The sequence below is a fragment of the Ranitomeya variabilis genome, chromosome 1, assembly GCF_051348905.1.
Source record: "Ranitomeya variabilis isolate aRanVar5 chromosome 1, aRanVar5.hap1, whole genome shotgun sequence".
In the NCBI taxonomy this organism is placed as follows: Eukaryota; Metazoa; Chordata; class Amphibia; order Anura; family Dendrobatidae; genus Ranitomeya; species Ranitomeya variabilis.
This window is the reverse complement of record NC_135232.1, coordinates 440,783,195-440,796,998: the sequence shown is the minus strand read 5'-3', so window position 1 is coordinate 440,796,998 and position 13,804 is coordinate 440,783,195.

Here is a 13,804-nt window from a genome sequence, read left to right as displayed (position 1 = left end):
GGAACCAAATGGACCATCTTAGAGAAACGGTCACACACCACCCAGATGACAGACATCTTCTGAGAAACAGGAAGATCCGAAATAAAATCCATCGAGATGTGCGTCCAAGGCCTCTTCGGGATAGGCAAGGGCAACAACAATCCACTAGCCCGAGAACAACAAGGCTTGGCCCGAGCACAAACGTCACAAGACTGCACAAAGCCTCGTACATCTCGTGACAGGGAAGGCCACCAGAAGGACCTTGCCACCAAATCCCTGGTACCAAAGATTCCAGGATGACCTGCCAACGCAGAAGAATGAACCTCAGAAATGACTTTACTGGTCCAATCATCAGGAACAAACAGTCTACCAGGTGGGCAACGATCAGGTCTATCCGCCTGAGAATCCTGCAAGGCCCGCCGCAGGTCTGGAGAAACGGCAGACAATATCACTCCATCCTTAAGGATACCTGTAGGTTCAGAATTACCAGGGGAGTCAGGCTCAAAACTCCTAGAAAGGGCATCAGCCTTAACATTCTTAGAACCCGGTAGGTATGACACCACAAAATTAAACCGAGAGAAAAACAACGACCAGCGCGCCTGTCTAGGATTCAGGCGTCTGGCGGACTCAAGATAAATTAAATTTTTGTGGTCGGTCAATACCACCACCTGATGTCTAGCCCCCTCAAGCCAATGACGCCACTCCTCAAAAGCCCACTTCATGGCCAAAAGCTCCCGATTCCCAATATCATAATTCCGCTCGGCGGGCGAAAATTTACGAGAAAAAAAAGCACAAGGTTTCATCACGGAGCAGTCGGAACTTCTTTGCGACAAAACCGCCCCAGCTCCGATTTCAGAAGCGTCGACCTCAACCTGAAAAGGAAGAGCAACATCAGGCTGACGCAACACAGGGGCGGAAGAAAAGCGGCGCTTAAGCTCCCGAAAGGCCTCCACAGCAGCAGGGGACCAATCAGCAACATCAGCACCCTTCTTAGTCAAATCAGTCAATGGTTTAACAACATCAGAAAAACCAGCAATAAATCGACGATAAAAGTTAGCAAAGCCCAAAAATTTCTGAAGACTCTTAAGAGAAGAGGGTTGCGTCCAATCACAAATAGCCCGAACCTTGACAGGATCCATCTCGATGGAAGAGGGGGAAAAAATGTATCCCAAGAAGGAAATCTTTTGAACCCCAAAAACGCACTTAGAACCCTTCACACACAAGGAATTAGACCGCAAAACCTGAAAAACCCTCCTGACCTGCTGGACATGAGAGTCCCAGTCATCCGAAAAAATCAGAATATCATCCAGATACACGATCATAAATTTATCCAAATAATTACGGAAAATGTCATGCATAAAGGACTGAAAGACTGAAGGGGCATTTGAAAGGCCAAAAGGCATCACCAAATACTCAAAGTGGCCCTCGGGCGTATTAAATGCGGTTTTCCACTCATCCCCCTGCTTAATTCGCACCAAATTATACGCCCCACGGAGATCTATCTTAGAGAACCACTTGGCCCCCTTTATGCGAGCAAACAAATCAGTAAGCAGTGGCAACGGATATTGATATTTAACCGTGATTTTATTCAAAAGCCGATAATCAATACACGGCCTCAAAGAGCCATCTTTCTTAGACACAAAGAAAAAACCGGCTCCTAAGGGAGATGACGAAGGACGAATATGTCCCTTTTCCAAGGACTCCTTTATATATTCTCGCATAGCAGCATGTTCAGGCACAGACAGATTAAATAAACGACCCTTAGGGTATTTACTACCCGGAATCAAATCTATGGCACAATCGCACTCCCGGTGCGGAGGTAATGAACCAAGCTTAGGTTCTTCAAAAACGTCACGATAATCAGACAAGAATTCAGGAATCTCAGAGGGAATAGATGACGAAATGGAAACCAAAGGTACGTCCCCATGCATCCCCATACATCCCCAGCTTAACACAGACATAGCGTTCCAGTCGAGGACTGGGTTATGAGATTGCAGCCATGGCAATCCAAGCACCAACACATCATGTAGATTATACAGCACAAGAAAGCGAATAATCTCCTGATGATCTGGATTAATTCGCATAGTTACTTGTGTCCAGTATTGTGGTTTATTACTAGCCAATGGGGTGGAGTCAATCCCCTTCAGAGGTATAGGAGTTTCAAGAGGCTCTAAATCATACCCACAGCGTTTGGCAAAGGACCAATCCATAAGACTCAAAGCGGCGCCAGAGTCGACATAGGCATCCGCGGTAATAGATGATAAAGAACAAATCAGGGTCACAGATAGAATAAACTTAGACTGAAAAGTGCCAATTGAAACTGACTTATCAAGCTTCTTAGTACGCTTAGAGCATGCTGATATAACATGAGTTGAATCACCACAATAAAAGCACAACCCATTTTTTCGTCTAAAATTCTGCCGTTCGCTTCTGGACAGAATTCTATCACATTGCATATTCTCTGGCGTCTTCTCAGTAGACACCGCCAAATGGTGCACAGGTTTGCGCTCCCGCAGACGTCTATCGATCTGGATAGCCATTGTCATGGACTCATTCAGACCCGCAGGCACAGGGAACCCCACCATAACATCCTTAACGGCATCAGAGAGACCCTCTCTGAAATTCGCCGCCAGGGCGCACTCATTCCACTGAGTAAGCACAGACCATTTACGGAATTTTTGGCAGTATATTTCAACTTCATCTTGCCCCTGAGATAGGGACATCAAGGCTTTTTCCGCCTGAAGCTCTAAATGAGGTTCCTCATAAAGCAACCCCAAGGCCAGAAAAAACGCATCCACATTGAGCAACGCAGGATCCCCTGGAGCCAATGCAAAAGCCCAATCTTGAGGGTCGCCCCGGAGCAAGGAAATCACAATCCTGACCTGCTGAGCAGGATCTCCAGCAGAGCGAGATTTCAGGGACAAAAACAACTTGCAATTATTTTTGAAATTTTGAAAGCAAGATCTATTCCCCGAGAAAAATTCAGGCAAAGGAATTCTAGGTTCAGATATAGGAACATGAACAACAAAATCTTGTAAATTTTGAACTTTCGTGGTGAGATTATTCAAAGCTGCAGCTAAACTCTGAATATCCATTTTAAACAGGTGAACACAGAGCCATTCCAGGATTAGAAGGAGAGAGAGAGAGGAAGGCTGCAATATAGGCAGACTTGCAAGTGATTCAATTGAAAGCACACTCAGAACTGAAGGAAAAAAAAAAAAAAAATTTTTCAGCAGACTTCTTTTTTCTCTCCTTTCTTTGCCAATTAATTTAACCCTTTGCGGGCCGGTCAAACTGTTATGGTTCTCAATGGCAAGAGAACATAGCCCAGCATACATAGGAACTAGCTCTTGGAAGGATGGAAACTTAAACTGACCATGAACTAAACCTGCCGCACAACTAACAGTAGCCGGGTAGCGTAGCCTGCGTTTTATCCCTAGACGCCCAGCGCCGGCCGGAGGACTAACTAATCCTGGCAGAGGAAAATATAGTCCTGGCTCACCTCTAGAGAAATTTCCCCGAAAGGCAGACAGAGGCCCCCACATATATTGGCGGTGATTTAAGATGAAAATGACAAACGTAGTATGAAAATAGGTTTAGCAAAATCGAGGTCCGCTTACTAGATAGCAGGAAGACAGAAAGAGTACTTTCATGGTCAGCTAAAAACCCTATCAATACACCATCCTGAAATTACTTTAAGACTCTAGTATTAACTCATAACATCAGAGTGGCAATTTCAGATCACAAGAGCTTTCCAGACACAGAAACGAAACTGCAGCTGTGAACTGGAACAAAATGCAAAAAACAAACAAGGACAAAAGTCCGACTTAGCTGGAAGTTGTCTGGTAGCAGGAACATGCACAGAAAGGCTTCTGATTACAATGTTGACCGGCATGGAAGTGACAGAGGAGCAAGGTTAAATAGCGACTCCCACATCCTGATGGGAACAGGTGAACAGAGGGGATGATGCACACAAGTTCAATTCCACCAGTGGCCACCGGGGGAGCCCAAAATCCAATTTCACAACAAGTGTGCTCCCGTGCAATTTTCTCCGCCAGAGTGGGAAAGCCAGTGACTGAGGGCAGATATTAATAGCCTAGAGAGGGACCATGGTCATTACCCCCCCCCCCAGGCTAAAACATCTGCCCCCAGCTACCCCAGAAAAGGCTCATCTGTAAGATGTGCCTATTCTGGCACTTAGCCTCTCTCTTTCCACTCCCCTGTAGTGGTGGGATATGGTGTAATAAAGGGTTAATGTCACCTTGCTATTGTAAGGTGACATTAAGCCTGGTTAATAATGGAAAGGTGTCAATGAGACACCTATCCATTATTAATCCAATAATATTAAAGGGTTAATAATACACACACACATTATGAATGAAGTATTTTATTGAAATAAATAGACACATGGGGTTGTAAAATCTTGATTATACACTTAATCCACCTTAAGACCCTCGTTCTGTAAAAGAACAAAAATAAAAAAACAACAATATCCCATACCTTTCCGGCGCTCAGTCACGTCCCACGCTGTAAATCCATCTGAAGGGGTTAAATAATTTTACAACCAGGAGTCTGCTAATGCAGAACCTTGAGCAAATATTGGCTACCAAACAAGCAACTCTTGTAGACCGTTTGGTTCAGGCATTCCCAGCACACAGCGGCGGTGATGGTTCTCACACGAGCCATAGGGGGCAACGTGGCAGAGGTGTTAGAGGTGCACAAATCCGAAGTGGCATTCGACAGAGGGGTTTTATGACCAGGTTGTGGAGTGATTTCGCAATGACCGCTGACTTGACAGGTACTGCTGCATCGATTTCAAGTGACAGGAGACAGCATTTGTCCAGTATGTTTACGAACTACTTTTCCTCCCTTATCGATGTTCTCCCTCACAGGTCATTCCCCTTTGATTACTGGGCATCTAAAATAGACACCTGGCCTGAATTGGCAGAATATGCATTACAGGAGCTCGCTTGCCCTGCTGCTAGTGTGCTATCAGAAAGAGAGTCTTCAGTGCTGCTGGTTCAATACTGACTGAAAAAAGGACACGTCTGGCTACCCGAAATGTTGATGATCTAACCTTCATTAAAATGAACCAATCATGGATTTCAAATTATTTTGCCCCACCTTCCCCTGCTGACACGTAGCTTGCCTGAAAAATGTCTTGCTTTTGGCCTCCTCTTACTGACTTCTCCAATTCCTCCATTTGCAGCTGCTGAATGTCCACCATAGGCCATTTTTATACCTCCCTAAATGGGCTGCGTTCCCCCACAGGGCCGCGGTCACCACCTGGCCCAAGCACCCGTGCGAGTGCCGTTTGCCTGGACTGGTGGGTGGGCCCACTCTTGGGCGACGCCACTGGCACAGGGTCCCTCATAGTACAATGAAGTGTCTCTGACGGTGGTGGTGCACAACCAATGTCAGACACACTGTCGTAATATGAGGGGCCCTGTGCCAGTACCATCGCCCACAAGAGACTGTTCTCCCCCAGCTCGAACAGTGCTCTACCACTTGCAAAATTACCTCTCACTGCTCCACCATTGTGTAGTCTGTGCTGTTAAATCCTTCAATGGTACTGCCAATACAAATTTGTTGAAATGATAGATGATAGTTAAAATATACAGGGGCCCTGGCCTCCATTTAGACCAGTTAATACTTTGCGCCTACTACCACTGTCTGCGACTCAGCAGAGGAGCCCATCCCTGTACCTAGCTATGCCACCTGTTTATTTATGAACAATTTTTTGGCAGACATTTAGCCCACTTTATTATTTGGGCCTACTAACTTAGTCTGCTACTCATTACAATTTTCTGACACTGAGCAAAGCAATGTCGCCTGTTTATTTATGAACAATTTTTTGGCAGACATTTAGCCCACTTCATTATTTGGGCCTACTAACTGTGTCTGCCACTCATTACAGTTTTCCTCCACTGAACAAAGCAATGCCGCCTGTTTAGTCCTGTTACCACATTTGAACTTTGAACTGCATTTAGCCCACTTTATTATTTGGGCCTATATCTGTGTTTCCTCCTTATCCTGCCCATTGCCCAGCCACTGCTAGATGAGTCTGCTGGTACATTGACACAGACCACTACATTCCTCTTGCACTCTACACAGCCAGAATCTGACCCTGCTGAAAGTCAGGTTCCCCTTCTTGCATACTATACCACCTTACACGGGGACAAAGAGGAAGGTGCAGATGAAAGTGCAGGTTCCTTCATCAGGTGGGGGGGCATACTCGTTGGCGACGTCACTGGCACAGGGCCCCTCATAGTACGCAAAAGTGTCTCTGCCAATGGGAGGCGCCACCCGCCGTCAAACACATCGCCGTACTGAAAATAAGTCTTATATTCTAGGTTCTTCAAAGTAGCCACCTTTTGCTTTGATGACTGCTTTGCACACTCTTGGCATTCTCTTGATGAGCTTCAAGAGGTAGTCACTGGAAACGGTCTTCCAACAATCTTGAAGTAGTTCCCAGAGATGCTTAGCACTTGTTGGCCCTTTTGTCTTCACTCTGCGGTCCAGCTCACCCCAAACCATCTCGATTGGGTTCAGGTCTGGTGACTGTGGAGGCCAGGTCATCTGGCGTAGCACCCCATCACTCTCCTTCTTGGTCAAATAGCCCTTACACAGCCTGGAGATGTGTTTGGGGTCATTGTCCTGTTGAAAAATAAATGATGGTCCAACTAAAAGCAAACCGGATGGAATAGCATGCCGCTGCAAGATGCTGTGATAGCCATGCTGGTTCAACATGCCTTCAATTTTGAATAAATCCCCAACAGTCTCACCAGCAAAGCACCCCCACACCATCACACCTCCTTCTCCATGCTTCACGGTGGGAACCAGGCATGTAGAGTCCATCCGTTCACCTTTTCTGCGTCGCACTAAGACACGGTGGTGAGAACCAAAGATCTCATATTTGGACTCATCAGATCAAAGCACAGATTTCCACTGGTCTAATGTCCATTCCTTGTGTTCTTTAGCCCAAACAAGTCTCTTCTGCTGGTTGCCTGTTCTTAGCAGTGGTTTCCTAGCAGCTATTTTACCATGAAGGCCTGCTGCACAAAGTCTCCTCTTAACAGTTGTTGTAGAGATGTGTCTGCTGCTAGAACTCTGTGTGGCATTGACCTGGTCTCTAATCTGAGCTGCTGTTAACCTGTGATTTCTGAGGCTGGTGACTCGGATAAACTTATCCTCAGAAGCAGAGGTGACTCTTGGTCTTCCTTTCCTGGGGCGGTCCTCATGTGAGCCAGTATCTCTGTAGTGCTTGATGGTTTTTGCCACTGCACTTGGGGACACTTTCAAAGTTTTCCCAATTTTTCGAACTGACTGACCTTCATTTCTAAAAGTAATGATGGCCACTCGTTTTTCTTTACTTTGCAGCTTTTTTTCTTGCCATAATACAAATTCTAACAGTCTATTCAGTAGGACTATCAGCTGTGTATCCACCAGACTTCTGCACAACACAACTGATGGTCCCAACCCCATTTATAAGGCAAGAAATCCCACTTATTAAACCTGAGAGGGCACACCTGTGAAGTGAAAACCATTGCCGGTGACTACCTCTTGAAGCTCATCAAGAGAATGCCAAGAGTGTGCAAAGCAGTCATCAAAGCAAAAGCTGGCTACTTTGAAGAGCCTAGAATATAAGGCATATTTTCAGTTGTTTCACACGTTTTTGTTAAGTATATAATTCCACATGTGTTAATTCATAGTTTTGATGTCTTCAGTTCAGTGTGAATGTACAATTTCCATAGTCATGAAAATACAGAAAGATCTTTAAATGAGAAGGTGTGTCCAAACTCTTGGTCTGTACTGTGTGTATATATATATATATATATATATATATATATATATATATATATATATATATATATATATATATATATATATATAAATATACTGTAGATATGTTTTCACGAATATTTGAGCCCATGGTTCCATTATATGTCCATTTTGCAAGGTTGGGAGAAAAAACGCAGTATGGATGCCATACGGATTACATATGGAGGTTAACATGCGTAAAATACGCAGACACACCCTGCCTACGGATGACATACAGAACACTGTTTTGGGATCATTTCTGCGTATTACGCCTGTAAAATACGGACCGTCTTTCCCTACGCTGAGTGTGACGCCGGCCTTATAGAAAAGTAATTGAGGCTGGACTCCAGCAAGAGAGGTTAATTAGAGAAGATCTGCAGGTTGAATAAGGCTATGTGCACACGTTGGGGATTAGCCTTAGGAATTTCTGGTGCGGATTCTGCATCTCTTGGCAGAAAACGCAGCTGCGGATTTGTCGCGGTTTTTGTGCGGATCTGCAGCATTTTTTGTGCGGTTTTGCTGTGGATTTTTTGCGGTTTTCCAGCGTTTTTTACCCCTGCGGATTTCTATAATGAAATGGGTACAAAAACACTGCAGATCCGCAAAAAAGAAGTGACATGCTACTTCTTGTAATCTGCTGCGTTTCCGCACCGATTTTTCCGCACCATCTGCACAGCGTTTTTTTCTCATTGATTTACATTGCACTGTAAATCAATTGCGGATCTGCAGCGTTTCTGATCCGCAGCAAATCCGCAACGTGTGCACATACCCTAAAGGGTCTTAGGCCTCACTTACACGAGCGTATGACACGGCCGAGTGTATCTGATGGTTTATTGGACAACACTCGGCACAATTTTATACTATGGGACAGTGCAGGTTTGTGATTTTTGTTTGTGAATTGGTCTGTGGAAAAATAATCTGCAGCATGCTGCAAGTGGCTCTGGAATTCGGATCACACACATCCACTGAAGTCTATGGATGATTGTGAAACATCGCCCTGCACTCAGCTGCCATCTGAGTGCAGTCCAACAGCCGCAGCCTCAGACAATAGAGACGATGGAGAAATTAAGTTCTCTGTCTTCTCAATGTGCTCCTATTCTCTCAACCAAGAGAATCGTATCACACTAAGATGACACTTGGATTTGAGCCGAGTGTCAGTAGCATGATTGGGCCGATTCTCTCGTATGAGAGAATTGTCACTCGTGTGACCCTGGTCTTACACTTTTTTCCTCTGGACAATTCTTTTATATACCTTAATTAGTCCTTATATTCCTGAAGACTTTATAAGTATGCTTCTCCTCAAACCCAATGACCTGAGCAATGCATTCATCATATGTACATATCAGGTACAGTGGGTACAGAAAGTATTCAGACCCCTTTACATTTTTAACTCTTTGTTTCATTGCAGCCATGTGGTAAATTCAAAAAAGTTCATTTTTTTTTCACATCAATGTACACTCTGCATCACATCTTGACTGAAAAAAAACAAATGTAGAAATTTTTGCAAATTTAATAAAAAAGAAAACCTGAAATATCACATGGTCATAAGTATTCAGACCCTTTGCTCTGACACTCATATTTAAGTCACATGCTGTCCATTTCCTTGTGATCCTCCTTGAGATTGTTCTATTCCTTCATTGGAGTCCAGCTGTGTTTAATTAAACTGACAGGACTTTATTTGGAAAGGCACACACCTGTCAAAATAAGGCTGCGTTCACATTTGCGTTGTGCGCCGCAGCGTCGGCGCCGCAGCGCACAACGCAAACAAAAACGTGGCAAAACACACGCTAAAACGCTGCGTTTTGCGCCGCATGCGTCGTTTTTGGCCGAAAGTTGGACGCAAAAAAAAATGCAACTTGATGCGTTTCTTGCGTCCAACGCTTGCGGCCATGCGGCGCAAAACGCAGCACAACGCATGTCCATGCGCCCCCATGTTAAATATAGGGGCGCATGACGCATGCGGCGCCGCTGCGGCGCCCGACGCTGCGGCGCTGACCGCAAATGTGAACGTAGCCTAAGACCTCACAGCTCACAGTGCATGTCAGACCAAATGAGAATCATGAGCAAGGAGCTCAGTGACAGAATTGTGGCAAGGCACAGATATGGAGAAGATTACAACAGAATTTCTGCAGTACTCAAGGTTCCTAAGAGCACAGTGGCCTCCATAATCCTTAAATGGAAGAAGTTTGGGACCACCAGAAGTCTTCAAAGACCTGGCCGTCCAGCCAAATTGGGCAATCGTGGGAGAAGAGCCTTGGTGAGAGAGAATCCCAGATCACTGATGCTGAGCCCCAGAGATGCAGTAGGGAGATGGGAGAACATTCCACAAAGTCCACTATCACTGCAGCCCTCCACCAGTCAGGCATTTATGGCAGTGTGGCCTGTCAGAAGCCTCTCCTCAGTGCAAGACATATGAAAGTCCACATAGAGTTTGCTAAAAAAAAACACATGAAGGACTCTCAGACTATGAGAAATAAGATTCTCTGGTCTGATGGGACAAAGATAGACCTTTTTGGTGATAAATCTAAGCGGTATGTGTGGAGAAAAGCAGGCACTGCTCATCACCTGACCAATACAATCCCAACAGTGAAACATGGTGGTGGCAGCATCATGCTATGGGGGTGTTTTTCAGCTGCAGGGACAGGACAACTGGTTGTCATTGAAGGAAACATGAATGCGGCCAAGTACATAGATATCCTGGATGAAAACCTCTTCCAGAGTGCTCTGGACCTCAGACTTGGCCGAAGGTTCACCTTCCAACAAGACAATGACCCTAAGCACACAGCTAAAATAACAAAGAAGTGGCTTCAGAACAACTCTGTGACCATTCTTAACTGGCTGAGCCAGAGCCCTGACTTAAACCCAACTGAGCATCTCTGGAGAGACCAGAAAATGGCTGTCCACCAACGTTCACCATTTAACCTGACGGAACTGGAGAGGATCTGCAAGGAAGCATGGCAGAGGATTCCCAAATCCAGGTGTGAAAAACTTGTTGCATCTTTCCCAAGAAGACTCATGGCTGTACTAGCTCAAAAGGGTGCTTCTACTCCATACTGAGCAAAGGGTCTGAATACTTATGACCATGTAAAAACATACTACTGATAGGGATTCTAGATTGTGAGCCCCATTGGGGTCAGCGCTGCAGAATATGTTAGCTCTATATAAAAATAAAGAATAATAACATTATTATTAAAAGGGTGCTTCTACTCAATACTGAGCAAAGGGTCTGAATACTTATGACTATGTGATATTTCAGTTTTTCTTTTTAATACATTTGCAAAGATTACTACATTTCTGGTTTTTTTTCAGTCAAGATGGGATGCAGATGCCCAGTTACGCTAACCTCTATGTGGGGGGGTGGGAGGAAACTACCATCTACCCAGAGGGGCGACTGAGGGCGGGCCTGGTCCTCTGGCAGCGTTTTATTGATGACATCATTTTTATATGGTCAGACGGACCTAACACTCTTAATAAATTTTTAAATGGTTTAAATAAAAATGAGTTCTTTTTAAAATTCACATCTAACATCAGCACGAATGTCATCAATTTTTTAGATTTACAAATTTTTATTGAAAATAGTGCCATTCAAACGAGGACTTTTTACAAACCCACAGATACCAATAGTTTTATTCCCTTGGACAGTTGCCATCTCCCAGTTTGGCTACTGAACATTCCTAAAAGCCAATTTATGAGAATCCACCGGAATTGTTCAAAAAATGAGGATTTCAGTAGGGAGGCGGAAATAATGACAAAAAAATTCTTACAATAAGGGTATAAACAAGATACTTTGGGAATATCTAGAGATAATGCCCTGACAAAACCACGTCAGGACTTGATAAACCCTACTGGAAAGCAGAAGGCAACCAATGAGTGCATCCCCATAATCACCCAGTATAACGCCAACTCACACCTCTTACGCAAAATAGTGAATAAACATTGGCATCTACTGAAGGATGACAAGGTGATTGGGGACAAAATTTCGACCCGGCCCAGATTCATATACAAGAAGGTCCAGAATTTGGGAAATATGGTTGCCCCCACTGTACAGAATAGACCACTCCTTGTCAATCACTCCTACTTCCAGAATTCATTAAAAGGCTTCTTTCCATGTCGCAGGTGCACCATGTGTAAACATACTAACACACATAAGACTACTAATATAGAAAAAGGTGATCTGAACTATAAAATAAGAGACTTTATTACGTGTTCAACAACAGGAGTTATTTACATGATCAAGTGCCCATGCAATAAATTATACGTGGGGCGTACAAAACGATCCTTAAAAATCAGAATTAATGAACACATGCGCAATATAAAAAAGAATTTTACAGGTCACCCACTTTCTAAGCACTTTATAGAAGTACATGGTGGAAGGGTCCAAACAATGGAAATCTCCGGTATTGAAATCATACACCCGCACTGGAGAGGTGGCGACTATATAAAATCCATGTCCAGGACTGAGAGTAAATGGATTTTTTTATTAGATACGCTAATCCCTAGGGGATTAAACTATGGAGTGGAGCTGTTTGGTTTTTACTGAAAGAAAGATCGCGGATGCTATATAAGGACCCAGAAGTCGGGCAAGGACCAGCCCTGAGGAAGAAAACAGCAGTTTTCGAAACGTGTAGGCTGTGTTGGTCCTTACCGCGATCCGTACCGAACGTTGTAGTCACGTGGGGCGGTCACCTGTTTCACTGCGTCACACAGGTCCTAGACGCGCCGCTCACTATACTCGCACTGTGCGGCGCTGTCAGCCCTGGACGGAGTGTTCCCGCCTCTAGCTTCAGCTCGGTACACGGAGCAGCTGCCACCGGCCGGGGTAGCTCTCCGATACAGATATTCCAGCAAAGACTCCACTCACATTATTCAGGAACTCTGAGGATCCACAGCGATGGAAAAGTGATCCAGCTTGACTTTGAAGGTACCTACTTTCTTATTCAGACTGCACGACTTTACTGCTACTTTTTATTGAGGCTGCATTATCAGAACTGTGGGTTGCAGTACTCCAACTGTTCCTCCATCTAGGAGGTGTATGACTCTAGTGCACTTTTGAGCTAATTTACTATACAACCAAACTTACCAGTATAGGTGATAGTATATACCAGCGCGAAATACCTATACTGTTTTATTTTCTAGATATAAAAACAACATGCTTTATTTCAGATCCACAAAAACAGTTCTGTTGGCTCATACAGACATTACGGATGCTTTCTGTTGTTGCTGGCCACTCTTAGTCTTGGAGATTTCTGTGACTAAGAGCGGTCAGAGGTGTCTGGATGAGCTAACAGAACTGTTTTTTATGGATCTGAAATAAAAGATATTGTTTTTATAAGTGGACATTCCTGCTTTTTCTCCAAAAAAGCTTTCATGCATACCTAACCATCCGGTCATTGTATAGAGGCATTTCTCACTAACGCCAGGTCACATACAGTATGTGTCACTGTTGCAACCTAGAAACCCGCAATAATGGTGACAAAGCATCTTGGACTGGAAAGGAAGGGCGCCATATATGAGGGTGCGGAATAACAAATTCTGATGTATTGAGGGTGCCGGAGCACAAGTAATGTTGAATTGAGGTGGGGAGAGCCAGTGATGCTGGGCAAATGATGAATTGAGCATGAGGGACAGGGGACAGCAAATTATGTATTGAGCTCCTGCCTGGGCAGGGGAGGAAGCAAAAGACAATACTGACATTACAGCAGGAGATCACAGAGGATACATTTTGTGAGGTAAAATATTTTTTAAAAACAGTCAGCAAAATATTTTACCTCACAAAATGAATCCACTGTGATCCCCTGCTGTAATGTCAGTATTGTCTTTTGCTTCCTCCTCTGCCCAGGACATGTGGTATGCTCCGTACACAGTCAGACACAGTAAATTTTTAAAATGAACGTTTGTTCGTGGGGAAACCCCTTTAATGTGACCGGATTCCTCTCCCTGTAGAGACGTCGCGCATCTGCCGCCGGGATCAGCCGAATGATTCACTGCACCTACGTGTAATTCG